This window comes from Pseudophryne corroboree, chromosome 3 (genome assembly GCF_028390025.1).
Source record: "Pseudophryne corroboree isolate aPseCor3 chromosome 3, aPseCor3.hap2, whole genome shotgun sequence".
In the NCBI taxonomy this organism is placed as follows: Eukaryota; Metazoa; Chordata; class Amphibia; order Anura; family Myobatrachidae; genus Pseudophryne; species Pseudophryne corroboree.
In genome coordinates, this window is record NC_086446.1 from 113,629,911 (window position 1) to 113,651,366 (window position 21,456).

At 41.7% G+C, this 21,456-nt stretch overlaps 58 non-coding genes and 37 pseudogenes across 58 annotated transcripts; all 95 read right to left on the reverse strand.

The window, feature by feature from the left end:
• Positions 1-43: 43 nt before the first annotated feature.
• Positions 44-162, reverse strand: LOC135064285 (5S ribosomal RNA). The gene has a single exon (XR_010250595.1). It is a non-coding gene; the product is annotated as a 5S ribosomal RNA (ribosomal RNA).
• Positions 163-269: 107 nt separating this feature from the next.
• Positions 270-388, reverse strand: LOC135067869 (5S ribosomal RNA). The gene has a single exon (XR_010254077.1). It is a non-coding gene; the product is annotated as a 5S ribosomal RNA (ribosomal RNA).
• Positions 389-495: 107 nt separating this feature from the next.
• Positions 496-614, reverse strand: LOC134887882 (5S ribosomal RNA; annotated as a pseudogene).
• Positions 615-721: 107 nt separating this feature from the next.
• Positions 722-840, reverse strand: LOC135067134 (5S ribosomal RNA). Its single transcript, XR_010253358.1, has one exon. It is a non-coding gene; the product is annotated as a 5S ribosomal RNA (ribosomal RNA).
• A 107-nt stretch (positions 841-947) lies between these two features.
• Positions 948-1,066, reverse strand: LOC135061791 (5S ribosomal RNA). The gene has a single exon (XR_010248161.1). It is a non-coding gene; the product is annotated as a 5S ribosomal RNA (ribosomal RNA).
• A 107-nt stretch (positions 1,067-1,173) lies between these two features.
• Positions 1,174-1,292, reverse strand: LOC134885000 (5S ribosomal RNA). The gene has a single exon (XR_010169129.1). It is a non-coding gene; the product is annotated as a 5S ribosomal RNA (ribosomal RNA).
• Positions 1,293-1,399: 107 nt separating this feature from the next.
• LOC134902139 (5S ribosomal RNA) lies at positions 1,400-1,518 on the reverse strand. The gene has a single exon (XR_010175611.1). It is a non-coding gene; the product is annotated as a 5S ribosomal RNA (ribosomal RNA).
• A 107-nt stretch (positions 1,519-1,625) lies between these two features.
• LOC134895322 (5S ribosomal RNA) lies at positions 1,626-1,744 on the reverse strand (annotated as a pseudogene).
• A 108-nt stretch (positions 1,745-1,852) lies between these two features.
• On the reverse strand, positions 1,853-1,970 carry LOC134892990 (5S ribosomal RNA; annotated as a pseudogene).
• Positions 1,971-2,078: 108 nt separating this feature from the next.
• LOC135068032 (5S ribosomal RNA) lies at positions 2,079-2,197 on the reverse strand. The gene has a single exon (XR_010254242.1). It is a non-coding gene; the product is annotated as a 5S ribosomal RNA (ribosomal RNA).
• Positions 2,198-2,304: 107 nt separating this feature from the next.
• LOC134887119 (5S ribosomal RNA) lies at positions 2,305-2,423 on the reverse strand (annotated as a pseudogene).
• Positions 2,424-2,530: 107 nt separating this feature from the next.
• LOC134887207 (5S ribosomal RNA) lies at positions 2,531-2,649 on the reverse strand (annotated as a pseudogene).
• A 107-nt stretch (positions 2,650-2,756) lies between these two features.
• On the reverse strand, positions 2,757-2,875 carry LOC135061405 (5S ribosomal RNA). The gene has a single exon (XR_010247787.1). It is a non-coding gene; the product is annotated as a 5S ribosomal RNA (ribosomal RNA).
• Positions 2,876-2,982: 107 nt separating this feature from the next.
• On the reverse strand, positions 2,983-3,101 carry LOC134891090 (5S ribosomal RNA; annotated as a pseudogene).
• Positions 3,102-3,208: 107 nt separating this feature from the next.
• LOC135062649 (5S ribosomal RNA) lies at positions 3,209-3,327 on the reverse strand. The gene has a single exon (XR_010248997.1). It is a non-coding gene; the product is annotated as a 5S ribosomal RNA (ribosomal RNA).
• Positions 3,328-3,434: 107 nt separating this feature from the next.
• LOC134885001 (5S ribosomal RNA) lies at positions 3,435-3,553 on the reverse strand. The gene has a single exon (XR_010169130.1). It is a non-coding gene; the product is annotated as a 5S ribosomal RNA (ribosomal RNA).
• Positions 3,554-3,660: 107 nt separating this feature from the next.
• Positions 3,661-3,779, reverse strand: LOC134885003 (5S ribosomal RNA). Its single transcript, XR_010169132.1, has one exon. It is a non-coding gene; the product is annotated as a 5S ribosomal RNA (ribosomal RNA).
• A 107-nt stretch (positions 3,780-3,886) lies between these two features.
• On the reverse strand, positions 3,887-4,005 carry LOC135068044 (5S ribosomal RNA). The gene has a single exon (XR_010254253.1). It is a non-coding gene; the product is annotated as a 5S ribosomal RNA (ribosomal RNA).
• Positions 4,006-4,112: 107 nt separating this feature from the next.
• LOC134902140 (5S ribosomal RNA) lies at positions 4,113-4,231 on the reverse strand. Its single transcript, XR_010175612.1, has one exon. It is a non-coding gene; the product is annotated as a 5S ribosomal RNA (ribosomal RNA).
• Positions 4,232-4,338: 107 nt separating this feature from the next.
• Positions 4,339-4,457, reverse strand: LOC134885973 (5S ribosomal RNA). Its single transcript, XR_010170073.1, has one exon. It is a non-coding gene; the product is annotated as a 5S ribosomal RNA (ribosomal RNA).
• A 107-nt stretch (positions 4,458-4,564) lies between these two features.
• LOC134887884 (5S ribosomal RNA) lies at positions 4,565-4,683 on the reverse strand (annotated as a pseudogene).
• A 107-nt stretch (positions 4,684-4,790) lies between these two features.
• Positions 4,791-4,909, reverse strand: LOC135062650 (5S ribosomal RNA). The gene has a single exon (XR_010248998.1). It is a non-coding gene; the product is annotated as a 5S ribosomal RNA (ribosomal RNA).
• A 107-nt stretch (positions 4,910-5,016) lies between these two features.
• LOC135061792 (5S ribosomal RNA) lies at positions 5,017-5,135 on the reverse strand. Its single transcript, XR_010248162.1, has one exon. It is a non-coding gene; the product is annotated as a 5S ribosomal RNA (ribosomal RNA).
• A 107-nt stretch (positions 5,136-5,242) lies between these two features.
• On the reverse strand, positions 5,243-5,361 carry LOC134885004 (5S ribosomal RNA). The gene has a single exon (XR_010169133.1). It is a non-coding gene; the product is annotated as a 5S ribosomal RNA (ribosomal RNA).
• Positions 5,362-5,468: 107 nt separating this feature from the next.
• On the reverse strand, positions 5,469-5,587 carry LOC134885006 (5S ribosomal RNA). The gene has a single exon (XR_010169134.1). It is a non-coding gene; the product is annotated as a 5S ribosomal RNA (ribosomal RNA).
• Positions 5,588-5,694: 107 nt separating this feature from the next.
• Positions 5,695-5,813, reverse strand: LOC134902141 (5S ribosomal RNA). Its single transcript, XR_010175613.1, has one exon. It is a non-coding gene; the product is annotated as a 5S ribosomal RNA (ribosomal RNA).
• A 107-nt stretch (positions 5,814-5,920) lies between these two features.
• Positions 5,921-6,039, reverse strand: LOC134897207 (5S ribosomal RNA; annotated as a pseudogene).
• Positions 6,040-6,146: 107 nt separating this feature from the next.
• LOC135064286 (5S ribosomal RNA) lies at positions 6,147-6,265 on the reverse strand. Its single transcript, XR_010250596.1, has one exon. It is a non-coding gene; the product is annotated as a 5S ribosomal RNA (ribosomal RNA).
• Positions 6,266-6,372: 107 nt separating this feature from the next.
• On the reverse strand, positions 6,373-6,491 carry LOC135059016 (5S ribosomal RNA). Its single transcript, XR_010245437.1, has one exon. It is a non-coding gene; the product is annotated as a 5S ribosomal RNA (ribosomal RNA).
• Positions 6,492-6,598: 107 nt separating this feature from the next.
• Positions 6,599-6,717, reverse strand: LOC134887120 (5S ribosomal RNA; annotated as a pseudogene).
• A 107-nt stretch (positions 6,718-6,824) lies between these two features.
• LOC135062651 (5S ribosomal RNA) lies at positions 6,825-6,943 on the reverse strand. The gene has a single exon (XR_010248999.1). It is a non-coding gene; the product is annotated as a 5S ribosomal RNA (ribosomal RNA).
• A 107-nt stretch (positions 6,944-7,050) lies between these two features.
• Positions 7,051-7,169, reverse strand: LOC134885007 (5S ribosomal RNA). The gene has a single exon (XR_010169135.1). It is a non-coding gene; the product is annotated as a 5S ribosomal RNA (ribosomal RNA).
• Positions 7,170-7,276: 107 nt separating this feature from the next.
• LOC134885008 (5S ribosomal RNA) lies at positions 7,277-7,395 on the reverse strand. Its single transcript, XR_010169136.1, has one exon. It is a non-coding gene; the product is annotated as a 5S ribosomal RNA (ribosomal RNA).
• Positions 7,396-7,502: 107 nt separating this feature from the next.
• LOC135064274 (5S ribosomal RNA) lies at positions 7,503-7,621 on the reverse strand. The gene has a single exon (XR_010250584.1). It is a non-coding gene; the product is annotated as a 5S ribosomal RNA (ribosomal RNA).
• Positions 7,622-7,728: 107 nt separating this feature from the next.
• Positions 7,729-7,847, reverse strand: LOC134893470 (5S ribosomal RNA; annotated as a pseudogene).
• A 107-nt stretch (positions 7,848-7,954) lies between these two features.
• Positions 7,955-8,073, reverse strand: LOC135064287 (5S ribosomal RNA). The gene has a single exon (XR_010250597.1). It is a non-coding gene; the product is annotated as a 5S ribosomal RNA (ribosomal RNA).
• A 107-nt stretch (positions 8,074-8,180) lies between these two features.
• Positions 8,181-8,299, reverse strand: LOC135068056 (5S ribosomal RNA). The gene has a single exon (XR_010254264.1). It is a non-coding gene; the product is annotated as a 5S ribosomal RNA (ribosomal RNA).
• Positions 8,300-8,406: 107 nt separating this feature from the next.
• Positions 8,407-8,525, reverse strand: LOC134887885 (5S ribosomal RNA; annotated as a pseudogene).
• A 107-nt stretch (positions 8,526-8,632) lies between these two features.
• Positions 8,633-8,751, reverse strand: LOC135066567 (5S ribosomal RNA). The gene has a single exon (XR_010252811.1). It is a non-coding gene; the product is annotated as a 5S ribosomal RNA (ribosomal RNA).
• Positions 8,752-8,858: 107 nt separating this feature from the next.
• LOC134893471 (5S ribosomal RNA) lies at positions 8,859-8,977 on the reverse strand (annotated as a pseudogene).
• A 107-nt stretch (positions 8,978-9,084) lies between these two features.
• Positions 9,085-9,203, reverse strand: LOC135064288 (5S ribosomal RNA). The gene has a single exon (XR_010250598.1). It is a non-coding gene; the product is annotated as a 5S ribosomal RNA (ribosomal RNA).
• Positions 9,204-9,310: 107 nt separating this feature from the next.
• Positions 9,311-9,429, reverse strand: LOC135068068 (5S ribosomal RNA). The gene has a single exon (XR_010254276.1). It is a non-coding gene; the product is annotated as a 5S ribosomal RNA (ribosomal RNA).
• A 107-nt stretch (positions 9,430-9,536) lies between these two features.
• LOC134887886 (5S ribosomal RNA) lies at positions 9,537-9,655 on the reverse strand (annotated as a pseudogene).
• Positions 9,656-9,762: 107 nt separating this feature from the next.
• LOC135062652 (5S ribosomal RNA) lies at positions 9,763-9,881 on the reverse strand. Its single transcript, XR_010249000.1, has one exon. It is a non-coding gene; the product is annotated as a 5S ribosomal RNA (ribosomal RNA).
• Positions 9,882-9,988: 107 nt separating this feature from the next.
• Positions 9,989-10,107, reverse strand: LOC135061793 (5S ribosomal RNA). The gene has a single exon (XR_010248163.1). It is a non-coding gene; the product is annotated as a 5S ribosomal RNA (ribosomal RNA).
• A 107-nt stretch (positions 10,108-10,214) lies between these two features.
• On the reverse strand, positions 10,215-10,333 carry LOC134891293 (5S ribosomal RNA; annotated as a pseudogene).
• A 107-nt stretch (positions 10,334-10,440) lies between these two features.
• Positions 10,441-10,559, reverse strand: LOC134888662 (5S ribosomal RNA; annotated as a pseudogene).
• Positions 10,560-10,665: 106 nt separating this feature from the next.
• LOC134885461 (5S ribosomal RNA) lies at positions 10,666-10,784 on the reverse strand. Its single transcript, XR_010169574.1, has one exon. It is a non-coding gene; the product is annotated as a 5S ribosomal RNA (ribosomal RNA).
• Positions 10,785-10,891: 107 nt separating this feature from the next.
• Positions 10,892-11,010, reverse strand: LOC135069509 (5S ribosomal RNA). Its single transcript, XR_010255689.1, has one exon. It is a non-coding gene; the product is annotated as a 5S ribosomal RNA (ribosomal RNA).
• Positions 11,011-11,116: 106 nt separating this feature from the next.
• On the reverse strand, positions 11,117-11,235 carry LOC135068080 (5S ribosomal RNA). Its single transcript, XR_010254287.1, has one exon. It is a non-coding gene; the product is annotated as a 5S ribosomal RNA (ribosomal RNA).
• Positions 11,236-11,342: 107 nt separating this feature from the next.
• On the reverse strand, positions 11,343-11,461 carry LOC134887887 (5S ribosomal RNA; annotated as a pseudogene).
• Positions 11,462-11,568: 107 nt separating this feature from the next.
• LOC135063195 (5S ribosomal RNA) lies at positions 11,569-11,687 on the reverse strand. Its single transcript, XR_010249532.1, has one exon. It is a non-coding gene; the product is annotated as a 5S ribosomal RNA (ribosomal RNA).
• Positions 11,688-11,794: 107 nt separating this feature from the next.
• LOC134890255 (5S ribosomal RNA) lies at positions 11,795-11,913 on the reverse strand (annotated as a pseudogene).
• A 107-nt stretch (positions 11,914-12,020) lies between these two features.
• On the reverse strand, positions 12,021-12,139 carry LOC135070595 (5S ribosomal RNA). The gene has a single exon (XR_010256753.1). It is a non-coding gene; the product is annotated as a 5S ribosomal RNA (ribosomal RNA).
• A 107-nt stretch (positions 12,140-12,246) lies between these two features.
• LOC134894487 (5S ribosomal RNA) lies at positions 12,247-12,365 on the reverse strand (annotated as a pseudogene).
• A 108-nt stretch (positions 12,366-12,473) lies between these two features.
• LOC134894249 (5S ribosomal RNA) lies at positions 12,474-12,591 on the reverse strand (annotated as a pseudogene).
• Positions 12,592-12,698: 107 nt separating this feature from the next.
• Positions 12,699-12,817, reverse strand: LOC135059017 (5S ribosomal RNA). Its single transcript, XR_010245438.1, has one exon. It is a non-coding gene; the product is annotated as a 5S ribosomal RNA (ribosomal RNA).
• A 107-nt stretch (positions 12,818-12,924) lies between these two features.
• Positions 12,925-13,043, reverse strand: LOC135059713 (5S ribosomal RNA). The gene has a single exon (XR_010246114.1). It is a non-coding gene; the product is annotated as a 5S ribosomal RNA (ribosomal RNA).
• A 107-nt stretch (positions 13,044-13,150) lies between these two features.
• On the reverse strand, positions 13,151-13,269 carry LOC134891464 (5S ribosomal RNA; annotated as a pseudogene).
• Positions 13,270-13,376: 107 nt separating this feature from the next.
• On the reverse strand, positions 13,377-13,495 carry LOC134885083 (5S ribosomal RNA). Its single transcript, XR_010169208.1, has one exon. It is a non-coding gene; the product is annotated as a 5S ribosomal RNA (ribosomal RNA).
• A 107-nt stretch (positions 13,496-13,602) lies between these two features.
• On the reverse strand, positions 13,603-13,721 carry LOC134888436 (5S ribosomal RNA; annotated as a pseudogene).
• Positions 13,722-13,828: 107 nt separating this feature from the next.
• On the reverse strand, positions 13,829-13,947 carry LOC134891294 (5S ribosomal RNA; annotated as a pseudogene).
• A 107-nt stretch (positions 13,948-14,054) lies between these two features.
• On the reverse strand, positions 14,055-14,173 carry LOC134888663 (5S ribosomal RNA; annotated as a pseudogene).
• Positions 14,174-14,280: 107 nt separating this feature from the next.
• LOC134885462 (5S ribosomal RNA) lies at positions 14,281-14,399 on the reverse strand. The gene has a single exon (XR_010169575.1). It is a non-coding gene; the product is annotated as a 5S ribosomal RNA (ribosomal RNA).
• Positions 14,400-14,506: 107 nt separating this feature from the next.
• Positions 14,507-14,625, reverse strand: LOC135063196 (5S ribosomal RNA). Its single transcript, XR_010249533.1, has one exon. It is a non-coding gene; the product is annotated as a 5S ribosomal RNA (ribosomal RNA).
• A 107-nt stretch (positions 14,626-14,732) lies between these two features.
• On the reverse strand, positions 14,733-14,851 carry LOC134890256 (5S ribosomal RNA; annotated as a pseudogene).
• A 107-nt stretch (positions 14,852-14,958) lies between these two features.
• Positions 14,959-15,077, reverse strand: LOC135061876 (5S ribosomal RNA). The gene has a single exon (XR_010248242.1). It is a non-coding gene; the product is annotated as a 5S ribosomal RNA (ribosomal RNA).
• Positions 15,078-15,184: 107 nt separating this feature from the next.
• LOC135070596 (5S ribosomal RNA) lies at positions 15,185-15,303 on the reverse strand. The gene has a single exon (XR_010256754.1). It is a non-coding gene; the product is annotated as a 5S ribosomal RNA (ribosomal RNA).
• Positions 15,304-15,410: 107 nt separating this feature from the next.
• On the reverse strand, positions 15,411-15,529 carry LOC134896385 (5S ribosomal RNA; annotated as a pseudogene).
• A 108-nt stretch (positions 15,530-15,637) lies between these two features.
• LOC134894251 (5S ribosomal RNA) lies at positions 15,638-15,755 on the reverse strand (annotated as a pseudogene).
• Positions 15,756-15,862: 107 nt separating this feature from the next.
• LOC135059018 (5S ribosomal RNA) lies at positions 15,863-15,981 on the reverse strand. Its single transcript, XR_010245439.1, has one exon. It is a non-coding gene; the product is annotated as a 5S ribosomal RNA (ribosomal RNA).
• A 107-nt stretch (positions 15,982-16,088) lies between these two features.
• LOC135059714 (5S ribosomal RNA) lies at positions 16,089-16,207 on the reverse strand. The gene has a single exon (XR_010246115.1). It is a non-coding gene; the product is annotated as a 5S ribosomal RNA (ribosomal RNA).
• Positions 16,208-16,314: 107 nt separating this feature from the next.
• LOC134891465 (5S ribosomal RNA) lies at positions 16,315-16,433 on the reverse strand (annotated as a pseudogene).
• A 107-nt stretch (positions 16,434-16,540) lies between these two features.
• On the reverse strand, positions 16,541-16,659 carry LOC135064103 (5S ribosomal RNA). The gene has a single exon (XR_010250417.1). It is a non-coding gene; the product is annotated as a 5S ribosomal RNA (ribosomal RNA).
• A 107-nt stretch (positions 16,660-16,766) lies between these two features.
• On the reverse strand, positions 16,767-16,885 carry LOC135061794 (5S ribosomal RNA). Its single transcript, XR_010248164.1, has one exon. It is a non-coding gene; the product is annotated as a 5S ribosomal RNA (ribosomal RNA).
• A 107-nt stretch (positions 16,886-16,992) lies between these two features.
• Positions 16,993-17,111, reverse strand: LOC134890251 (5S ribosomal RNA; annotated as a pseudogene).
• Positions 17,112-17,218: 107 nt separating this feature from the next.
• Positions 17,219-17,337, reverse strand: LOC134885162 (5S ribosomal RNA). Its single transcript, XR_010169285.1, has one exon. It is a non-coding gene; the product is annotated as a 5S ribosomal RNA (ribosomal RNA).
• A 107-nt stretch (positions 17,338-17,444) lies between these two features.
• On the reverse strand, positions 17,445-17,563 carry LOC134901344 (5S ribosomal RNA). Its single transcript, XR_010174832.1, has one exon. It is a non-coding gene; the product is annotated as a 5S ribosomal RNA (ribosomal RNA).
• Positions 17,564-17,670: 107 nt separating this feature from the next.
• LOC134892725 (5S ribosomal RNA) lies at positions 17,671-17,789 on the reverse strand (annotated as a pseudogene).
• Positions 17,790-17,896: 107 nt separating this feature from the next.
• Positions 17,897-18,015, reverse strand: LOC134895714 (5S ribosomal RNA; annotated as a pseudogene).
• Positions 18,016-18,122: 107 nt separating this feature from the next.
• LOC134890818 (5S ribosomal RNA) lies at positions 18,123-18,241 on the reverse strand (annotated as a pseudogene).
• Positions 18,242-18,348: 107 nt separating this feature from the next.
• Positions 18,349-18,467, reverse strand: LOC135061683 (5S ribosomal RNA). Its single transcript, XR_010248057.1, has one exon. It is a non-coding gene; the product is annotated as a 5S ribosomal RNA (ribosomal RNA).
• A 107-nt stretch (positions 18,468-18,574) lies between these two features.
• LOC134902142 (5S ribosomal RNA) lies at positions 18,575-18,693 on the reverse strand. The gene has a single exon (XR_010175614.1). It is a non-coding gene; the product is annotated as a 5S ribosomal RNA (ribosomal RNA).
• A 107-nt stretch (positions 18,694-18,800) lies between these two features.
• Positions 18,801-18,919, reverse strand: LOC134895141 (5S ribosomal RNA; annotated as a pseudogene).
• Positions 18,920-19,026: 107 nt separating this feature from the next.
• On the reverse strand, positions 19,027-19,145 carry LOC135068742 (5S ribosomal RNA). Its single transcript, XR_010254934.1, has one exon. It is a non-coding gene; the product is annotated as a 5S ribosomal RNA (ribosomal RNA).
• A 108-nt stretch (positions 19,146-19,253) lies between these two features.
• Positions 19,254-19,372, reverse strand: LOC134896225 (5S ribosomal RNA; annotated as a pseudogene).
• A 107-nt stretch (positions 19,373-19,479) lies between these two features.
• Positions 19,480-19,598, reverse strand: LOC135059263 (5S ribosomal RNA). Its single transcript, XR_010245673.1, has one exon. It is a non-coding gene; the product is annotated as a 5S ribosomal RNA (ribosomal RNA).
• A 107-nt stretch (positions 19,599-19,705) lies between these two features.
• On the reverse strand, positions 19,706-19,824 carry LOC135061684 (5S ribosomal RNA). The gene has a single exon (XR_010248058.1). It is a non-coding gene; the product is annotated as a 5S ribosomal RNA (ribosomal RNA).
• Positions 19,825-19,931: 107 nt separating this feature from the next.
• LOC134884314 (5S ribosomal RNA) lies at positions 19,932-20,050 on the reverse strand. The gene has a single exon (XR_010168466.1). It is a non-coding gene; the product is annotated as a 5S ribosomal RNA (ribosomal RNA).
• Positions 20,051-20,157: 107 nt separating this feature from the next.
• On the reverse strand, positions 20,158-20,276 carry LOC135061687 (5S ribosomal RNA). Its single transcript, XR_010248060.1, has one exon. It is a non-coding gene; the product is annotated as a 5S ribosomal RNA (ribosomal RNA).
• A 107-nt stretch (positions 20,277-20,383) lies between these two features.
• LOC134896804 (5S ribosomal RNA) lies at positions 20,384-20,492 on the reverse strand (annotated as a pseudogene).
• A 107-nt stretch (positions 20,493-20,599) lies between these two features.
• LOC135067438 (5S ribosomal RNA) lies at positions 20,600-20,718 on the reverse strand. The gene has a single exon (XR_010253653.1). It is a non-coding gene; the product is annotated as a 5S ribosomal RNA (ribosomal RNA).
• A 107-nt stretch (positions 20,719-20,825) lies between these two features.
• On the reverse strand, positions 20,826-20,944 carry LOC134893380 (5S ribosomal RNA; annotated as a pseudogene).
• A 107-nt stretch (positions 20,945-21,051) lies between these two features.
• LOC134897644 (5S ribosomal RNA) lies at positions 21,052-21,170 on the reverse strand (annotated as a pseudogene).
• Positions 21,171-21,278: 108 nt separating this feature from the next.
• LOC134896226 (5S ribosomal RNA) lies at positions 21,279-21,397 on the reverse strand (annotated as a pseudogene).
• Positions 21,398-21,456: the final 59 nt, after the last annotated feature.

Sequence of the window (21,456 nt, forward strand, 5' to 3'; positions counted from 1 at the left end):
GAAAATGGAATGCATCAGCAGAACGGTGTTGGCAGTATTAAAATATCCACAGCACCTTGTATTCCCAGGTGGTCTCCCATCCAAGTACTAACGAGGCCCAACACTGCTTAGCTTCCAAGATCAGATGAGATTGGGCGTATCCAGTGTGGTGTGGCTGTAAATGAGCTTTGTGGTTTCTGTTAGATCTTTTCTACTTATAACTACAGGTTCATAAATGAATACGTTTGAAAATGGAATGCATAAACAGAACGGTGTTGGCAGTATAAAAATATCTACTGCACCTTGTATTCCCAGGTGGTCTCCCATCCAAGTACTAACCAGGCCCAACACTGCTTAGCTTCCAAGATCAGATGAGATTGGGCGTATCCAGTGTGGTGTGGCTGTAAATGAGCTTTGTGGTTTCTGTTAGAACTTTTCTACTTCTAACTACTGGTTCATAAATGAATACATTTGAAAATGGAATGCATCAACAGAACGGTGTTGGCAGTATAAAAATATCTACAGCACCTTGTATTCCCAGGTGGGCTCCCATCCAAGTACTAACCAGGCCCAACACTGCTTAGCTTCCAAGACCAGATGGGATTGGGCGTATCCCGAGTGGTGTGGCTGTAGATGAGCTTTGTGGTTTCTGTTAGAACTTTTCTACTTCTAACTACTGGTTCATAAATGAATACGTTTGAAAATGGAATGCATCAACAGAACGATGTTGGCAGTATAAAAATATCTACAGCGCCTTGTATTCCCAGGTGGTTTCCCATCCAAGTACTAACCAGGCCCAACACTGCTTAGCTTCCAAGATCGTATGAGATTGGGCGTATCCAGTGTGGTGTGGCTGTAGATGAGCTTTGTGGTTTCTGTTAGAACTTTTCTACTTCTAACTACTGGTTCATAAATGAATACATTTGAAAATGGAATGCATCAACAGAACGGTGTTGGCAGTATAAAAATATCTACAGCACCTTGTATTCCCAGGTGGTCTCCCATCCAAGTACTAACCAGGCCCAACACTGCTTAGCTTCCAAGATCAGATGAGATTGGGCATATCCAGTGTGGTGTGACTGTAGATGAGCTTTGTTGTTTCTGTTAGAACTTTTCTACTTCTAACTACTGGTTCATAAATGAATACATTTGAAAATGGAATGCATCAACAGAACGGTGTTGGCAGTATAAAAATATCTACAGCACCTTGTATTCCTAGGTGGTCTCCCATCCAAGTACTAACCAGGCCAAACACTGCTTAGCTTCCAAGATCAGATGAGATTGGGCGTATCCAGTGTGGTGTGGCTGTAGATGAGCTTTGTGGTTTCTGTTAGAACTTTTCTACTTCTAACTACTGGTTCATAAATGAATACATTTGAAAATGGAATGCATCAACAGAACGGTGTTGGCAGTATAAAAATATCTACAGCACCTTGTATTCCCAGGTGGTCTCCCATCCAAGTACTAACCAGGCCCAACACTGCTTAGCTTCCAAGATCAGATGAGATTGGGCGTATCCAGTGTGGTGTGGCTGTAAATGAGCTTTGTGGTTTCTGTTAGAACTTTTCTACTTATAACTACAGGTTCATAAATGAATACATTTGAAAATGGAATGCATCAACAGAACAGTGTTGGCAGTATAAAAATATCTACAGCACTTTGTATTCCCAGGTGGTCTCCCATCCAAGTACTAACCAGACCCAACACTGCTTAGCTTCCAAGATCAGATGAGATTGGGCATATCCTTTGTGGTGTGGCTGTTGATGAGTTTTGTGGTTTCTGTTAGAACTTTTCTACTTCTAACTACTGGTTCATAAATGAATACGTTTGAAAATGGAATGCATCAACAGAACGGTGTTGGCAGTATTAAAATATCCACAGCACCTTGTATTCCCAGGTGGTCTCCCATCCAAGTACTAACGAGGCCCAACACTGCTTAGCTTCCAAGATCAGATGAGATTGGGCGTATCCAGTGTGGTGTGGCTTGTAAATGAGCTTTGTGGTTTCTGTTAGATCTTTTCTACTTATAACTACAGGTTCATAAATGAATACGTTTGAAAATGGAATGCATAAATAGAACGGTGTTGGCAGTATAAAAATATCTACAGCACCTTGTATTCCCAGGTGGTCTCCCATCCAAGTACTAACCAGGCCCAACACTGCTTAGCTTCCAAGATCAGATGAGATTGGGCGTATCCAGTGTGGTGTGGCTGTAGATGAGCTTTGTGGTTTCTGTTAGAACTTTTCTACTTCTAACTACTGGTTCATAAATGAATACATTTGAAAATGGAATGCATCAACAGAACGGTGTTGGCAGTATAAAAATATCTACAGCACCTTGTATTCCCAGGTGGGCTCCCATCCAAGTACTAACCTGGCCCAACACTGCTTAGCTTCCAAGACCAGATGGGATTGGGCGTATCCCGAGTGGTGTGGCTGTAGATGAGCTTTGTGGTTTCTGTTAGAACTTTTCTACTTCTAACTACTGGTTCATAAATGAATACGTTTGAAAATGGAATGCATCAACAGAACGATGTTGGCAGTATAAAAATATCTACAGCGCCTTGTATTCCCAGGTGGTCTCCCATCCAAGTACTAACCATACCCAACACTGCTTAGCTTCCAAGATCAGATGAGATTGGGCGTATCCAGTGTGGTGTGGCTGTAGATGAGCTTTGTGGTTTCTGTTAGAACTTTTCTACTTCTAACTACTGGTTCATAAATGAATACATTTGAAAATGGAATGCATCAACAGAACGGTGTTGGCAGTATAAAAATATCTACAGCACCTTGTATTCCCAGGTGGTCTTCCATCCAAGTACTAACCAGGCCCAACACTGCTTAGCTTCCAAGATCAGATGAGATTGGGCGTATCCAGTGTGGTGTGGCTGTAGATGAGCTTTGTGGTTTCTGTTAGAACTTTTCTACTTCTAACTACTGGTTCATAAATGAATACATTTGAAAATGGAATGCATCAACAGAACGGTGTTGGCAGTATAAAAATATCTACAGCACCTTGTATTCCCAGGTGGGCTCCCATCCAAATACTAACCTGGCCCAACACTGCTTAGCTTCCAAGACCAGATGGGATTGGGCGTATCCCGAGTGGTGTGGCTGTAGATGAGCTTTGTGGTTTCTGTTAGAACTTTTCTACTTCTAACTACTGGTTCATAAATGAATACGTTTGAAAATGGAATGCATCAACAGAATGATGTTGGCAGTATAAAAATATCTACAGCGCCTTGTATTCCCAGGTGGTCTCCCATCCAAGTACTAACCAGGCCCAACACTGCTTAGCTTCCAAGATCGTATGAGATTGGGCGTATCCAGTGTGGTGTGGCTGTAGATGAGCTTTGTGGTTTCTGTGAGAACTTTTCTACTTCTAACTACTGGTTCATAAATGAATACATTTGAAAATGGAATGCATCAACAGAACGGTGTTGGCAGTATAAAAATATCTACAGCACCTTGTATTCCTAGGTGGTCTCCCATCCAAGTACTAACCAGGCCAAACACTGCTTAGCTTCCAAGATCAGATGAGATTGGGCGTATCCAGTGTGGTGTGGCTGTAGATGAGCTTTGTGGTTTCTGTTAGAACTTTTCTACTTCTAACTACTGGTTCATAAATGAATACATTTGAAAATGGAATGCATCAACAGAACGGTGTTGGCAGTATAAAAATATCTACAGCACCTTGTATTCCTAGGTGGTCTCCCATCCAAGTACTAACCAGGCCAAACACTGCTTAGCTTCCAAGATCAGATGAGATTGGGCGTATCCAGTGTGGTGTGGCTGTAGATGAGCTTTGTGGTTTCTGTTAGAACTTTTCTACTTCTAACTACTGGTTCATAAATGAATACGTTTGAAAATGGAATGCATCAACAGAACAGTGTTGGCAGTATAAAAATATCTACAGCACCTTGTATTCCCAGGTGGTCTCCCATCCAAGTACTAACCAGGCCCAACACTGCTTAGCTTCCAAGATCAGATGAGATTGGGCGTATCCAGTGTGGTGTGGCTGTAGATGAGCTTTGTGGTTTCTGTTAGAACTTTTCTACTTCTAACTACTGGTTCATAAATGAATACATTTGAAAATGGAATGCATCAACAGAACGGTGTTGGCAGTATAAAAATATCTACAGCACCTTGTATTCCCAGGTGGTCTCCCATCCAAGTACTAACCAGGCCCAACACTGCTTAGCTTCCAAGATCAGATGAGATTGGGCGTATCCAGTGTGGTGTGGCTGTAAATGAGCTTTGTGGTTTCTGTTAGAACTTTTCTACTTATAACTACAGGTTCATAAATGAATACGTTTGAAAATGGAATGCATAAACAGAACGGTGTTGGCAGTATAAAAATATCTACTGCACTTTGTATTCCCAGGTGGTCTCCCATCCAAGTACTAACCAGGCCCAACACTGCTTAGCTTCCAAGATCAGATGAGATTGGGCGTATCCAGTGTGGTGTGGCTGTAGATGAGCTTTGTGCTTTCTGTTAGAACTTTTCTACTTCTAACTACTGGTTCATAAATGAATACATTTGAAAATGGAATGCATCAACAGAACGGTGTTGGCAGTATAAAAATATCTACAGCACCTTGTATTCCCAGGTGGGCTCCCATCCAAGTACTAACCAGGCCCAACACTGCTTAGCTTCCAAGACCAGATGGGATTGGGCGTATCCCGAGTGGTGTGGCTGTAGATGAGCTTTGTGGTTTCTGTTAGAACTTTTCTACTTCTAACTACTGGTTCATAAATGAATACGTTTGAAAATGGAATGCATCAACAGAACGATGTTGGCAGTATAAAAATATCTACAGCGCCTTGTATTCCCAGGTGGTCTCCCATCCAAGTACTAACCAGGCCCAACACTGCTTAGCTTCCAAGATCGTATGAGATTGGGCGTATCCAGTGTGGTGTGGCTGTAGATGAGCTTTGTGGTTTCTGTTAGAACTTTTCTACTTCTAACTACTGGTTCATAAATGAATACATTTGAAAATGGAATGCATCAACAGAACGGTGTTGGCAGTATAAAAATATCTACAGCACCTTGTATTCCCAGGTGGTCTCCCATCCAAGTACTAACCAGGCCCAACACTGCTTAGCTTCCAAGATCAGATGAGATTGGGCATATCCAGTGTGGTGTGACTGTAGATGAGCTTTGTTGTTTCTGTTAGAACTTTTCTACTTCTAACTACTGGTTCATAAATGAATACATTTGAAAATGGAATGCATCAACAGAACGGTGTTGGCAGTATAAAAATATCTACAGCACCTTGTATTCCTAGGTGGTCTCCCATCCAAGTACTAACCAGGCCAAACACTGCTTAGCTTCCAAGATCAGATGAGATTGGGCGTATCCAGTGTGGTGTGGCTGTAGATGAGCTTTGTGGTTTCTGTTAGAACTTTTCTACTTCTAACTACTGGTTCATAAATGAATACATTTGAAAATGGAATGCATCAACAGAACGGTGTTGGCAGTATAAAAATATCTACAGCACCTTGTATTCCTAGGTGGTCTCCCATCCAAGTACTAACCAGGCCAAACACTGCTTAGCTTCCAAGATCAGATGAGATTGGGCGTATCCAGTGTGGTGTGGCTGTAGATGAGCTTTGTGGTTTCTGTTAGAACTTTTCTACTTCTAACTACTGGTTCATAAATGAATACATTTGAAAATGGAATGCATCAACAGAACGGTGTTGGCAGTATAAAAATATCTACAGCACCTTGTATTCCCAGGTGGTCTCCCATCCAAGTACTAACCAGGCCCAACACTGCTTAGCTTCCAAGATCAGATGAGATTGGGCGTATCCAGTGTGGTGTGGCTGTAAATGAGCTTTGTGGTTTCTGTTAGAACTTTTCTACTTATAACTACAGGTTCATAAATGAATACATTTGAAAATGGAATGCATCAACAGAACAGTGTTGGCAGTATAAAAATATCTACAGCACTTTGTATTCCCAGGTGGTCTCCCATCCAAGTACTAACCAGACCGAACACTGCTTAGCTTCCAAGATCAGATGAGATTGGGCATATCCTTTGTGGTGTGGCTGTTGATGAGTTTTGTGGTTTCTGTTAGAACTTTTCTACTTCTAACTACTGGTTCATAAATGAATACGTTTGAAAATGGAATGCATCAACAGAACGGTGTTGGCAGTATTAAAATATCCACAGCACCTTGTATTCCCAGGTGGTCTCCCATCCAAGTACTAACGAGGCCCAACACTGCTTAGCTTCCAAGATCAGATGAGATTGGGCGTATCCAGTGTGGTGTGGCTGTAAATGAGCTTTGTGGTTTCTGTTAGATCTTTTCTACTTATAACTACAGGTTCATAAATGAATACGTTTGAAAATGGAATGCATAAATAGAACGGTGTTGGCAGTATAAAAATATCTACAGCACCTTGTATTCCCAGGTGGTCTCCCATCCAAGTACTAACCAGGCCCAACACTGCTTAGCTTCCAAGATCAGATGAGATTGGGCATATCCAGTGTGGTGTGGCTGTAGATGAGCTTTGTGGTTTCTGTTAGAACTTTTCTACTTCTAACTACTGGTTCATAAATGAATACATTTGAAAATGGAATGCATCAACAGAACGGTGTTGGCAGTATAAAAATATCTACAGCACCTTGTATTCCCAGGTGGGCTCCCATCCAAGTACTAACCTGGCCCAACACTGCTTAGCTTCCAAGACCAGATGGGATTGGGCGTATCCCGAGTGGTGTGGCTGTAGATGAGCTTTGTGGTTTCTGTTAGAACTTTTCTACTTCTAACTACTGGTTCATAAATGAATACGTTTGAAAATGGAATGCATCAACAGAACGATGTTGGCAGTATAAAAATATCTACAGCGCCTTGTATTCCCAGGTGGTCTCCCATCCAAGTACTAACCAGGCCCAACACTGCTTAGCTTCCAAGATCGTATGAGATTGGGCGTATCCAGTGTGGTGTGGCTGTAGATGAGCTTTGTGGTTTCTGTGAGAACTTTTCTACTTCTAACTACTGGTTCATAAATGAATACATTTGAAAATGGAATGCATCAACAGAACGGTGTTGGCAGTATAAAAATATCTACAGCACCTTGTATTCCTAGGTGGTCTCCCATCCAAGTACTAACCAGGCCAAACACTGCTTAGCTTCCAAGATCAGATGAGATTGGGCGTATCCAGTGTGGTGTGGCTGTAGATGAGCTTTGTGGTTTCTGTTAGAACTTTTCTACTTCTAACTACTGGTTCATAAATGAATACATTTGAAAATGGAATGCATCAACAGAACGGTGTTGGCAGTATAAAAATATCTACAGCACCTTGTATTCCTAGGTGGTCTCCCATCCAAGTACTAACCAGGCCAAACACTGCTTAGCTTCCAAGATCAGATGAGATTGGGCGTATCCAGTGTGGTGTGGCTGTAGATGAGCTTTGTGGTTTCTGTTAGAACTTTTCTACTTCTAACTACTGGTTCATAAATGAATACATTTGAAAATGGAATGCATCAACAGAACGGTGTTGGCAGTATAAAAATATCTACAGCACCTTGTATTCCCAGGTGGTGTCCCATCCAAGTACTAACCAGGCCCAACACTGCTTAGCTTCCAAGATCAGATGAGATTGGGCGTATCCAGTGTGGTGTGGCTGTAAATGAGCTTTGTGGTTTCTGTTAGAACTTTTCTACTTATAACTACAGGTTCATAAATGAATACGTTTGAAAATGGAATGCATCAACAGAACAGTGTTGGCAGTATAAAAATATCTACAACACTTTGTATTCCCAGGTGGTCTCCCATCCAAGTACTAACCAGACCCAACACTGCTTAGCTTCCAAGATCAGATGAGATTGGGCGTATCCATTGTGGTGTGGCTGTTGATGAGTTTTGTGGTTTCTGTTAGAACTTTTCTACTTCTAACTACTGGTTCATAAATGAATACGTTTGAAAATGGAATGCATCAACAGAACGGTGTTGGCAGTATTAAAATATCCACAGCACCTTGTATTCCCAGGTGGTCTCCCATCCAAGTACTAACGAGGCCCAACACTGCTTAGCTTCCAAGATCAGATGAGATTGGGCGTATCCAGTGTGGTGTGGCTGTAAATGAGCTTTGTGGTTTCTGTTAGATCTTTTCTACTTATAACTACTGGTTCATAAATGAATACGTTTGAAAATGGAATGCATAAACAGAACGGTGTTGGCAGTATAAAAATATCTACAGCACCTTGTATTCCCAGGTGGTCTCCCATCCAAGTACTAACCAGGCCCAACACTGCTTAGCTTCCAAGATCAGATGAGATTGGGCGTATCCAGTGTGGTGTGGCTGTAGATGAGCTTTGTGGTTTCTGTTAGAACTTTTCTACTTCTAACTACTGGTTCATAAATGAATACATTTGAAAATGGAATGCATCAACAGAACGGTGTTGGCAGTATAAAAATATCTACAGCACCTTGTATTCCCAGGTGGGCTCCCATCCAAGTACTAACCAGGCCCAACACTGCTTAGCTTCCAAGACCAGATGGGATTGGGCGTATCCCGAGTGGTGTGGCTGTAGATGAGCTTTGTGGTTTCTGTTAGAACTTTTCTACTTCTAACTACTGGTTCATAAATGAATACGTTTGAAAATGGAATGCATCAACAGAACGATGTTGGCAGTATAAAAATATCTACAGCGCCTTGTATTCCCAGGTGGTCTCCCATCCAAGTACTAACCAGGCCCAACACTGCTTAGCTTCCAAGATCGTATGAGATTGGGCGTATCCAGTGTGGTGTGGCTGTAAATGAGCTTTGTGGTTTCTGTTAGAACTTTTCTACTTATAACTACAGGTTCATAAATGAATACGTTTGAAAATGGAATGCATCAACAGAACAGTGTTGGCAGTATAAAAATATCTACAACACTTTGTATTCCCAGGTGGTCTCCCATCCAAGTACTAACCAGACCCAACACTGCTTAGCTTCCAAGATCAGATGAGATTGGGCGTATCCATTGTGGTGTGGCTGTTGATGAGTTTTGTGGTTTCTGTTAGAACTTTTCTACTTCTAACTACTGGTTCATAAATGAATACGTTTGAAAATGGAATGCATCAACAGAACGGTGTTGGCAGTATTAAAATATCCACAGCACCTTGTATTCCCAGGTGGTCTCCCATCCAAGTACTAACGAGGCCCAACACTGCTTAGCTTCCAAGATCAGATGAGATTGGGCGTATCCAGTGTGGTGTGGCTGTAAATGAGCTTTGGGGTTTCTGTTAGATCTTTTCTACTTATAACTACAGGTTCATAAATGAATACGTTTGAAAATGGAATGCATAAACAGAACGGTGTTGGCAGTATAAAAATATCTACAGCACCTTGTATTCCCAGGTGGTCTCCCATCCAAGTACTAACCAGGCCCAACACTGCTTAGCTTCCAAGATCAGATGAGATTGGGCGTATCCAGTGTGGTGTGGCTGTAGATGAGCTTTGTGGTTTCTGTTAGAACTTTTCTACTTCTAACTACTGGTTCATAAATGAATACATTTGAAAATGGAATGCATCAACAGAACGGTGTTCGCAGTATAAAAATATCTACAGCACCTTGTATTCCCAGGTGGGCTCCCATCCAAGTACTAACCAGGCCCAACACTGCTTAGCTTCCAAGACCAGATGGGATTGGGCGTATCCCGAGTGGTGTGGCTGTAGATGAGCTTTGTGGTTTCTGTTAGAACTTTTCTACTTCTAACTACTGGTTCATAAATGAATACGTTTGAAAATGGAATGCATCAACAGAACGATGTTGGCAGTATAAAAATATCTACAGCGCCTTGTATTCCCAGGTGGTCTCCCATCCAAGTACTAACCAGGCCCAACACTGCTTAGCTTCCAAGATCGTATGAGATTGGGCGTATCCAGTGTGGTGTGGCTGTAGATGAGCTTTGTGTTTTCTGTTAGAACTTTTCTACTTCTAACTACTGGTTCATAAATGAATACATTTGAAAATGGAATGCATCAACAGAACGGTGTTGGCAGTATAAAAATATCTACAGCACCTTGTATTCCCAGGTGGTCTCCCATCCAAGTACTAACCAGGCCCAACACTGCTTAGCTTCCAAGATCAGATGAGATTGGGCATATCCAGTGTGGTGTGACTGTAGATGAGCTTTGTTGTTTCTGTTAGAACTTTTCTACTTCTAACTACTGGTTCATAAATGAATACATTTGAAAATGGAATGCATCAACAGAACGGTGTTGGCAGTATAAAAATATCTACAGCACCTTGTATTCCCAGGTGGGCTCCCATCCAAGTACTAACCAGGCCCAACACTGCTTAGCGTCCAAGACCAGATGGGATTGGGCGTATCCCGAGTGGTGTGGCTGTAGATGAGCTTTGTGGTTTCTGTTAGAACTTTTCTACTTCTAACTACTGGTTCATAAATGAATACGTTTGAAAATGGAATGCATCAACAGAACGGTGTTGGCAGTATAAAAATGTCTACAGCACCTTGTATTCCCAGGTGGTCTCCTATCCAAGTATTAACCAGGCCCAACACTGCTTAGCTTCCAAGATCAGATGAGATTGGGCGTATCCAGTGTGGTGTGGCTGTAGATGAGCTTTGTGGTTTTTGTTAGAACTTTCTACTTCTAACTACTGGTTCATAAATGAATACATTTGAAAATGGAATGCATCAACAGAACGGTGTTGGCAGTATAAAAATATCTACAGCACCTTGTATTCCCAGGTGGTCTCCCATCCAAGTACTAACCAAGCCCAACACTGCTTAGCTTCTAAGATCAGATGAGATTGGGCATATCCAGTGTGGTGTGGCTGTAGATGAGCTTTGGGGTTTCTGTTAGAACTTTTCTACTTCTAACTACTGGTTCATAAATGAATACGTTTGAAAATGGAATGCATCAACAGAACGGTGTTGGCAGTATAAAAATATCTACAGCACCTTGTATTCCCAGGTTGTCTCCCATCCAAGTACTAACCAGGCCCAACACTGCTTAGCTTCCAAGATCAGATGAGATTGGGCGTATCCAGTGTGGTGTGGCTGTAGATGAGCTTTGTGGTTTCTGTTAGAACTTTCTACTTCTAACTACTGGTTCATAAATGAATACATTTGAAAATGGAATGCATCAACAGAACGGTGTTGGCAGTATAAAAATATCTACAGCACCTTGTATTCCCAGGTGGTCTCCCATCCAAGTACTAACCAGGCCCAACACTGCTTAGCTTCCAAGATCAGATGAGATTGGGCGTATCCAGTGTGGTGTGGCTGTAGATGAGCTTTGTGGTTTCTGTTAGAACTTTTCTACTTCTAACTACTGGTTCATAAATGAATACATTTGAAAATGGAATGCATCAACAGAACGGTGTTGGCAGTATAAAAATATCTACAGCACCTTGTATTCCCAGGTGGGCTCCCATCCAAGTACTAACCAGGCCCAACACTGCTTAGCTTCCAAGACCAGATGGGATTGGGCGTATCCCGAGTGGTGTGGCTGTAGATGAGCTTTGTGGTTTCTGTTAGAACTTTTCTACTTCTAACTACTGGTTCATAAATGAATACGTTTGAAAATGGAATGCATCAACAGAACGGTGTTGGCAGTATAAAAATATCTACAGCGCCTTGTATTCCCAGGTGGTCTCCCATCCAAGTACTAACCAGGCCCAACACTGTTTAGCTTCCAAGATCAGATGAGATTGGGCGTATCCAGTGTGGTGTGGCTGTAGATGAGCTTTGTGGTTTCTGTTATAACTTTTCTACTTCTAACTACTGGTTCATAAATGAATACATTTGAAAATGGAATGCATCAACAGAACGGTGTTGGCAGTATAAAAATATCTACAGCACCTTGTATTCCTAGGTGGTCTCCCATCCAAGTACTAACCAGGCCAAACACTGCTTAGCTTCCAAGAACAGATGAGATTGGGCGTATCCAGTGTGGTGTGGCTGTAGATGAGCTTTGTGGTTTCTGTTACAACTTTTCTACTTCTAACTACTGGTTCATAAATGAATACGTTTGAAAATGGAATGCATCAACAGAACGGTGTTGGCAGTATAAAAATATCTACAGCACCTTGTATTACCAGGTGGTCTCCCATCCAAGTACTAACCAGGCCCAACACTGCTTAGCTTCCAAGATCAGATGAGATTGGGCGTATCCAGTGTGGTGTGGCTGTAAATGAGCTTTGTGGTTTCTGTTAGAACTTTTCTACTTATAAATACAGGTTCATAAATGAATACGTTTGAAAATGGAATGCATCAACAGAACAGTGTTGGCAGTATAAAAATATCTACAGCACTTTGTATTCCCAGGTGGTCTCCTATCCAAGTACTAACCAGACCCAACACTGCTTAGCTTCCAAGATCAGATGAGATTGGGCGTATCCATTGTGGTGTGGCTGTTGATGAGTTTTGTGGTTTCTGTTAGAACTTTTCTACTTCTAACTACTGGTTCATAAATGAATACGTTTGAAAATGGAATGCATCAACAGAACGGTGTTGGCAGTATTAAAATATCCACTGCACCTTGTATTCCCAGGTGGTCTCCCATCCAAGTACTAACGAGGCCCAACACTGCTTAGCTTCCAAGATCAGATGAGATTGGGCGTATCCAGTGTGGTGTGGCTGTAAATGAGCTTTGTGGTTTCTGTTAGAACTTTTCTACTTATAACTACAGGTTCATAAATGAATACGTTTGAAAATGGAATGCATAAACAGAACGGTGTTGGCAGTATAAAAATATCTACAGCACCTTGTATTCCCAGGTGGTCTCCCATCCAAGTACTAACCAGGCCCAACACTGCTTAGCTTCCAAGATCAGATGAGATTGGGCATATCCAGTGTGGTGTGGCTGTAGATGAGCTTTGTGGTTTCTGTTAGAACTTTTCTACTTCTAACTACTGGTTCATAAATGAATACATTTGAAAATGGAATGCATCAACAGAAAGGTGTTGGCAGTATAAAAATATCTACAGCACCTTGTATTCCCAGGTGGTCTCCCATCCAAGTACTAACCAGGCCCAACACTGCTTAGCTTCCAAGATCAGATGAGATTGGGCGTATCCAGTGTGGTGTTGCTGTAGATGAGCTTTGTGGTTTCTGTTAGAACTTTTCTACTTCTAACTACTGGTTCATAAATGAATACATTTGAAAATGGAATGCATCAACAGAACGGTGTTGGCAGTATAAAAATATCTACAGCACCTTGTATTCCCAGGTGGGCTCCCATCCAAGTACTAACTAGGCCCAACACTGCTTAGCGTCCAAGACCAGATGGGATTGGGCGTATCCCGAGTGGTGTGGCTGTAGATGAGCTTTGTGGTTTCTGTTAGAACTTTTCTACTTCTAACTACTGGTTCATAAATGAATACGTTTGAAAATGGAATGCATCAACAGAACGATGTTGGCAGTATAAAAATATCTACAGCGCCTTGTATTCCCAGGTGGTCTCCCATCCAAGTACTAACCAGGCCCAACACTGCTTAGTTTCCAAGATCGTATGAGATTGGGCGTATCCAGTGTGGTGTGGCTGTAGATGAGCTTTGTGTTTTCTGTTAGAACTTTTCTACTTCTAACTACTGGTTCATAAATGAATACATTTGAAAATGGAATGCATCAACAGAACGGTGTTGGCAGTATAAAAATATCTACAGCACTTTGTATTCCCAGGTGGTCTCCCATCCAAGTACTAACCAGACCCAACACTGCTTAGCTTCCAAGATCAGATGAGATTGGGCATATCCAGTGTGGTGTGACTGTAGATGAGCTTTGTTGTTTCTGTTAGAACTTTTCTACTTCTAACTACTGGTTCATAAATGAATACATTTGAAAATGGAATGCATCAACAGAACGGTGTTGGCAGTATAAAAATATCTACAGCACCTTGTATTCCCAGGTGGGCTCCCATCCAAGTACTAACCAGGCCCAACACTGCTTAGCGTCCAAGACCAGATGGGATTGGGCGTATCCCGAGTGGTGTGGCTGTAGATGAGCTTTGTGGTTTCTGTTAGAACTTTTCTACTTCTAACTACTGGTTCATAAATGAATACGTTTGAAAATGGAATGCATCAACAGAACGGTGTTGGCAGTATAAAAATGTCTACAGCACCTTGTATTCCCAGGTGGTCTCCTATCCAAGTATTAACCAGGCCCAACACTGCTTAGCTTCCAAGATCAGATGAGATTGGGCGTATCCAGTGTGGTGTGGCTGTAGATGAGCTTTGTGGTTTTTGTTAGAACTTTTCTACTTCTAACTACTGGTTCATAAATGAATACATTTGAAAATGGAATGCATCAACAGAACGGTGTAGGCAGTATAAAAATATCTACAGCACCTTGTATTCCCAGGTGGTCTCCCATCCAAGTACTAACCAAGCCCAACACTGCTTAGCTTCTAAGATCAGATGAGATTGGGCATATCCAGTGTGGTGTGGCTGTAGATGAGCTTTGGGGTTTCTGTTATAACTTTTCTACTTCTAACTACTGGTTCATAAATGAATACGTTTGAAAATGGAATGCATCAACAGAACGGTGTTGGCAGTATAAAAATATCTACAGCGCCTTGTATTCCCAGGTGGTCTCCCATCCAAGTACTAACCAGGCCCAACACTGTTTAGCTTCCAAGATCAGATGAGATTGGGCGTATCCAGTGTGGTGTGGCTGTAGATGAGCTTTGTGGTTTCTGTTATAACTTTTCTACTTCTAACTACTGGTTCATAAATGAATACATTTGAAAATGGAATGCATCAACAGAACGGTGTTGGCAGTATAAAAATATCTACAGCACCTTGTATTCCTAGGTGGTCTCCCATCCAAGTACTAACCAGGCCAAACACTGCTTAGCTTCCAAGAACAGATGAGATTGGGCGTATCCAGTGTGGTGTGGCTGTAGATGAGCTTTGTGGTTTCTGTTACAACTTTTCTACTTCTAACTACTGGTTCATAAATGAATACGTTTGAAAATGGAATGCATCAACAGAACAGTGTTGGCAGTATAAAAATATCTACAGCACCTTGTATTCCCAGGTGGTCTCCCATCCAAATACTAACCAGGCCCAACACTGCTTAGCTTCCAAGATCAGATGAGATTGGGCGTATCCAGTGTGGTGTGGCTGTAGATGAGCTTTGTGGTTTCTGTTAGAACTTTTATACTTCTAACTACTGGTTCATAAATGAATACATTTGAAAATGGAATGCATCAACAGAACGGTGTTGGCAGTATAAAAATATCTACAGCACCTTGTATTACCAGGTGGTCTCCCATCCAAGTACTAACCAGGCCCAACACTGCTTAGCTTCCAAGATCAGATGAGATTGGGCGTATCCAGTGTGGTGTGGCTGTAAATGAGCTTTGTGGTTTCTGTTAGAACTTTTCTACTTATAAATACAGGTTCATAAATGAATACGTTTGAAAATGGAATGCATCAACAGAACAGTGTTGGCAGTATAAAAATATCTACAGCACTTTGTATTCCCAGGTGGTCTCTTATCCAAGTACTAACCAGACCCAACACTGCTTAGCTTCCAAGATCAGATGAGATTGGGCGTATCCATTGTGGTGTGGCTGTTGATGAGTTTTGTGGTTTCTGTTAGAACTTTTCTACTTCTAACTACTGGTTCATAAATGAATACGTTTGAAAATGGAATGCATCAACAGAACGGTGTTGGCAGTATTAAAATATCCACTGCACCTTGTATTCCCAGGTGGTCTCCCATCCAAGTACTAACGAGGCCCAACACTGCTTAGCTTCCAAGATCAGATGAGATTGGGCGTATCCAGTGTGGTGTGGCTGTAAATGAGCTTTGTGGTTTCTGTTAGAACTTTTCTACTTATAACTACAGGTTCATAAATGAATACGTTTGAAAATGGAATGCATAAACAGAACGGTGTTGGCAGTATAAAAATATCTACAGCACCTTGTATTCCCAGGTGGTCTCCCATCCAAGTACTAACCAGGCCCAACACTGCTTAGCTTCCAAGATCAGATGAGATTGGGCATATCCAGTGTGGTGTGGCTGTAGATGAGCTTTGTGGTTTCTGTTAGAACTTTTCTACTTCTAACTACTGGTTCATAAATGAATACATTTGAAAATGGAATGCATCAACAGAAAGGTGTTGGCAGTATAAAAATATCTACAGCACCTTGTATTCCCAGGTGGTCTCCCATCCAAGTACTAACCAGGCCCAACACTGCTTAGCTTCCAAGATCAGATGAGATTGGGCGTATCCAGTGTGGTGTTGCTGTAGATGAGCTTTGTGGTTTCTGTTAGAACTTTTCTACTTCTAACTACTGGTTCATAAATGAATACATTTGAAAATGGAATGCATCAACAGAACGGTGTTGGCAGTATAAAAATATCTACAGCACCTTGTATTCCCAGGTGGGCTCCCATCCAAGTACTAACTAGGCCCAACACTGCTTAGCGTCCAAGACCAGATGGGATTGGGCGTATCCCGAGTGGTGTGGCTGTAGATGAGCTTTGTGGTTTCTGTTAGAACTTTTCTACTTCTAACTACTGGTTCATAAATGAATACGTTTGAAAATGGAATGCATCAACAGAACGATGTTGGCAGTATAAAAATATCTACAGCGCCTTGTATTCCCAGGTGGTCTCCCATCCAAGTACTAACCAGGCCCAACACTGCTTAGCTTCCAAGATCATATGAGATTGGGCGTATCCAGTGTGGTGTGGCTGTAGATGAGCTTTGTGTTTTCTGTTAGAACTTTTCTACTTCTAACTACTGGTTCATAAATGAATACATTTGAAAATGGAATGCATCAACAGAACGGTGTTGGCAGTATAAAAATATCTACAGCACCTTGTATTCCCAGGTGGTCTCCCATCCAAGTACTAACCAGGCCCAACACTGCTTAGCTTCCAAGATCAGATGAGATTGGGCATATCCAGTGTGGTGTGACTGTAGATGAGCTTTGTTGTTTCTGTTAGAACTTTTCTACTTCTAACTACTGGTTCATAAATGAATACATTTGAAAATGGAATGCATCAACAGAACGGTGTTGGCAGTATAAAAATATCTACAGCACCTTGTATTCCCAGGTGGGCTCCCATCCAAGTACTAACCAGGCCCAACACTGCTTAGCTTCCAAGACCAGATGAGATTGGGCGTATCCCGAGTGGTGTGGCTGTAGATGAGCTTTGTGGTTTCTGTTAGAACTTTTCTACTTCTAACTACTGGTTCATAAATGAATACGTTTGAAAATGGAATGCATCAACAGAACGGTGTTGGCAGTATAAAAATATCTACAGCACCTTGTATTCCCAGGTGGTCTCCTATCCAAGTATTAACCAGGCCCAACACTGCTTAGCTTCCAAGATCAGATGAGATTGGGCGTATCCAGTGTGGTGTGGCTGTAGATGAGCTTTGTGGTTTCTGTTAGAACTTTTATACTTCTAACTACTGGTTCATAAATGAATACGTTTGAAAATGGAATGCATCAACAGAACGGTGTTGGCAGTATAAAAATATCTACAGCACCTTGTATTCCCAGGTGGGCTCCCATCCAAGTACTAACAAGGCCCAACACTGCTTAGCTTCCAAGATCAGACGAGATTGGGCGTATCCAGTGTGGTGTGGCTGTAGATGAGCTTTGTGGTTTCTGTTAGAACTTTTCTACTTCTTACTACTGGTTCATAAATGAATACGTTTGAAAATGTAATGCATCAACAGAACGGTGTTGGCAGTATAAAAATATATACAGCACCTTGTATTACCAGGTGGTCTCCCATCCAAGTACTAACCAGGCCCAACACTGCTTAGCTTCCAAGATCAGATGAGATTGGGCGTATCCAGTGTGGTGTGAATGTAGATAATCTTTGTGGTTTCTGTTAGAACTTTTATACTTCTAACTACTGGTTCATAAATGAATACGTTTGAAAATGGAATGCATCAACAGAACGGTGTTGGCAGTATAAAAATATCTACAGCATCTTGTATTCCCAGGTGGGCTCCCATCCAAGTACTAACCAGGCCCAACATTGCTTAGCTTCCAAGATCAGGTGAGATGGGGCGTATCCAGTGTGGTGTGGCTGTAGATGAGCTTTGTGGTTTCTGTTAGAACTTTTCTACTTCTAACTACTGGTTCATAAATGAATACATTTGAAAAAGGAATGCATCAACAGAACGGTGTTGACAGTATAAAAATATCTACAGCACCTTGTATTCCCAGGTGGTCTCCCATCCAAGTACTAACCAGGCCCAACACTGCTTAGCTTCTAAGATCAGATGAGAGTGGGCATATCCAGTGTGGTGTGGCTGTAGATGAGCTTTGGGGTTTCTGTTAGAACTTTTCTACTTCTAACTACTGGTTCATAAATGAATACATTTGAAAATGGAATGCATCAACAGAACGGTGTTGGCAGTATAAAAATATCTACAGCACCTTGTATTCCCAGGTGGTCTCCCATCCAAGTACTAACCAGGCCCAACACTGCTTAGCTTCCAAGATCAGGTGAGATTGGGTGTATACAGTGTGGTGTGGCTGTAGATGAGCTTTGTGGTTTCTGTTAGAACTTTTCTACTTCTAACTACTGGTTCATAAATGAATACGTTTGAAAATGGAATGCATCAACAGAACAGTGTTGGCAGTATAAAAATATCTACAGCACCTTGTATTCCCAGGTGGTCTCCCATCCAAGTACTAACCAGGCCCAACACTGCTTAGCTTCCAAGATCAGATGAGATTGGGCGTATCCAGTGTGGTGTGGCTGTAAATGAGCTTTGTGGTTTCTGTTAGAACTTTTCTACTTCTAACTACTGGTTCATAAATGAATACGTTTGAAAATGGAATGCATCAACAGAACGGTGTTGGCAGTATAAAAATATCTACAGCACCTTGTATTCCCAGGTGGTCTCCCATCCAAACACTAACCAGACCCAACACTGCTTAGCTTCCAAGATCAGGTGAGATTGGGCGTATCCAGAGTGGTGTGGCTGTAAATGAGCTTTGTGGTTTCTGTTAAAACTTTTCTACTTCTAACTACTGGTTCATAAATGAATACGTTTGAAAATGGAATGCATCAACAGAACGGTGTTGGCAGTATAAAAATATCTACAGCACCTTGTATTCCCAGGTGGGCTCCCATCCAAGTACTAACAAGGCCCAACACTGCTTAGCTTCTAAGATCAGATGAGATTGGGCATATCCAGTGTGGTGTGGCTGTAGATGAGCTTTGGGGTTTCTGTTAGAACTTTTCTACTTCTAACTACTGGTTCATAAATGAATACGTTTGAAAATGAAATGCATCAACAGAACGGTGTTGGCAGTATAAAAAATATCTACATCACCTTGTATTACCAGGTGGTCTCCCATCCAAGTACTAACCAGGCCCAACACTGCTAAGCTTCTAAGATCAGATGAGATTGGGCATATCCAGTGTGGTGTGGCTGTAGATGAGCTTTGGGGTTTCTGTTAGAACTTTTCTACTTCTAACTACTGGTTCATAAATGAATACGTTTGAAAATGGAATGCATCAACAGAACGGTGTTGGCAGTATAAAAATATCTACAGCGCCTTGTATTCCCAGGTGGTCTCCCATCCAAGTACTAACCAGGCCCAACACTGCTTAGCTTCCAAGATCAGATGAGATTGGGCGTATCCAGTGTGGTGTGGCTGTAGATGAGCTTTGTGGTTTCTGTTAGAACTTTTATACTTCTAACTACTGGTTCATAAATGAATACGTTTGAAAATGGAATGCATCAACAGAACGGTGTTGGCAGTATAAAAATATCTACAGCACCTTGTATTCCCAGGTGGTCTCCCATCCAAGTACTAACCAGGCCCAACACTGCTTAGCTTCCAAGATCAGGTGAGATTGGGTGTATACAGTGTGGTGTGGCTGTAGATGAGCTTTGTGGTTTCTGTTAGAACTTTTCTACTTCTAACTACTGGTTCATAAATGAATACGTTTGAAAATGGAATGCATCAACAGAACAGTGTTGGCAGTATAAAAATATCTACAGCACCTTGTATTCCAAGGTGGTCTCCCATCCAAGTACTAACAAGGCCCAACACTGCTTAGCTTCCAAGATCAGACAAGATTGGGCGTATCCAGTGTAGTGTGGCTGTAGATGAGCTTTGTGGTTTCTGTTAGAACTTTTCTACTTCTAACTACTGGTTCATAAATGAATACGTTTGAAAATGGAATGCATCAACAGAACGGTGTTGGCAGTATAAAAATATCTACAGCACCTTGTATTCCCAGGTGGTCTCCCATCCAAGTACTAACCAGGCCCAACACTGCTTAGCTTCCAAGATCAGGTGAGATTGGGTGTATACAGTGTGGTGTGGCTGTAGATGAGCTTTGTGGTTTCTGTTAGAACTTTTCTACTTCTAACTACTGGTTCATAAATGAATACGTTTGAAAATGGAATGCATCAACAGAACAGTGTTGGCAGTATAAAAATATCTACAGCACCTTGTATTCCCAGGTGGTCTCCCATCCAAGTACTAACAAGACCCAACACTGCTTAGCTTCCAAGATCAGGCGTATCCAGTGTAGTGTGGCTGTAGATGAGCTTTGTGGTTTCTGTTAGAACTTTTCTACTTCTAACTACTGGTTCATAAATGAATACGTTTGAAAATGGAATGCATCAACAGAACGGTGTTGGCAGTATAAAAATATCTACAGCACCTTGTATTACCAGGTGGTCTCCCATCCAAGTACTAACCAGGCCCAACACTGCTTAGCTTCCAAGATCAGATGAGATTGGGCGTATCCAGTGTGGTGTGGCTGTAGATAAGCTTTGTGGTTTCTGTTAGAACTTTTATACTTCAAACTACTGGTTCATAAATGAATACGTTTGAAATTGGAATGCATCAACAGAACGGTGTTGGCAGTATAAAAATATCTACAGCACCTTGTATTCGCAGGTGGTCTCCCATCCAAACACTAACCAGACCCAACACTGCTTAGCTTCCAAGATCAGATGAGATTGGGCGTATCCAGTGTGGTGTGGCTGTAAATGAGCTTTGTGGTTTCTGTTAGAACTTTTCTACTTCTAACTACTGGTTCATAAATGAATACGTTTGAAAATGGAATGCATCAACAGAACGGTGTTGGCAGTATAAAAATATCTACAGCACTTTGTATTCCCAGGTGGTCTCCCATCCAAACACTAACCAGACCCAACACTGCTTAGCTTCTAAGATCAGGTGAGATTGGGCGTATCCAGAGTGGTGTGGCTGTAAATGAGCTTTGTGGTTTCTGTTAGAACTTTTCTACTTCTAACTACTGGTTCATAAATGAATACATTTGAAAATGGAATGCATCAACAGAACGGTGTTGGCAGTATAAAAAATATCTACATCACCTTGTATTACCAGGTGGTCTCCCATCCAAGTACTAACCAGGCCCAACACTGCTAAGCTTCTAAGATCAGATGAGATTGGGCATATCCAGTGTGGTGTGGCTGTAGATGAGCTTTGGGGTTTCTGTTAGAACTTTTCTACTTCTAACTACTGGTTCATAAATGAATA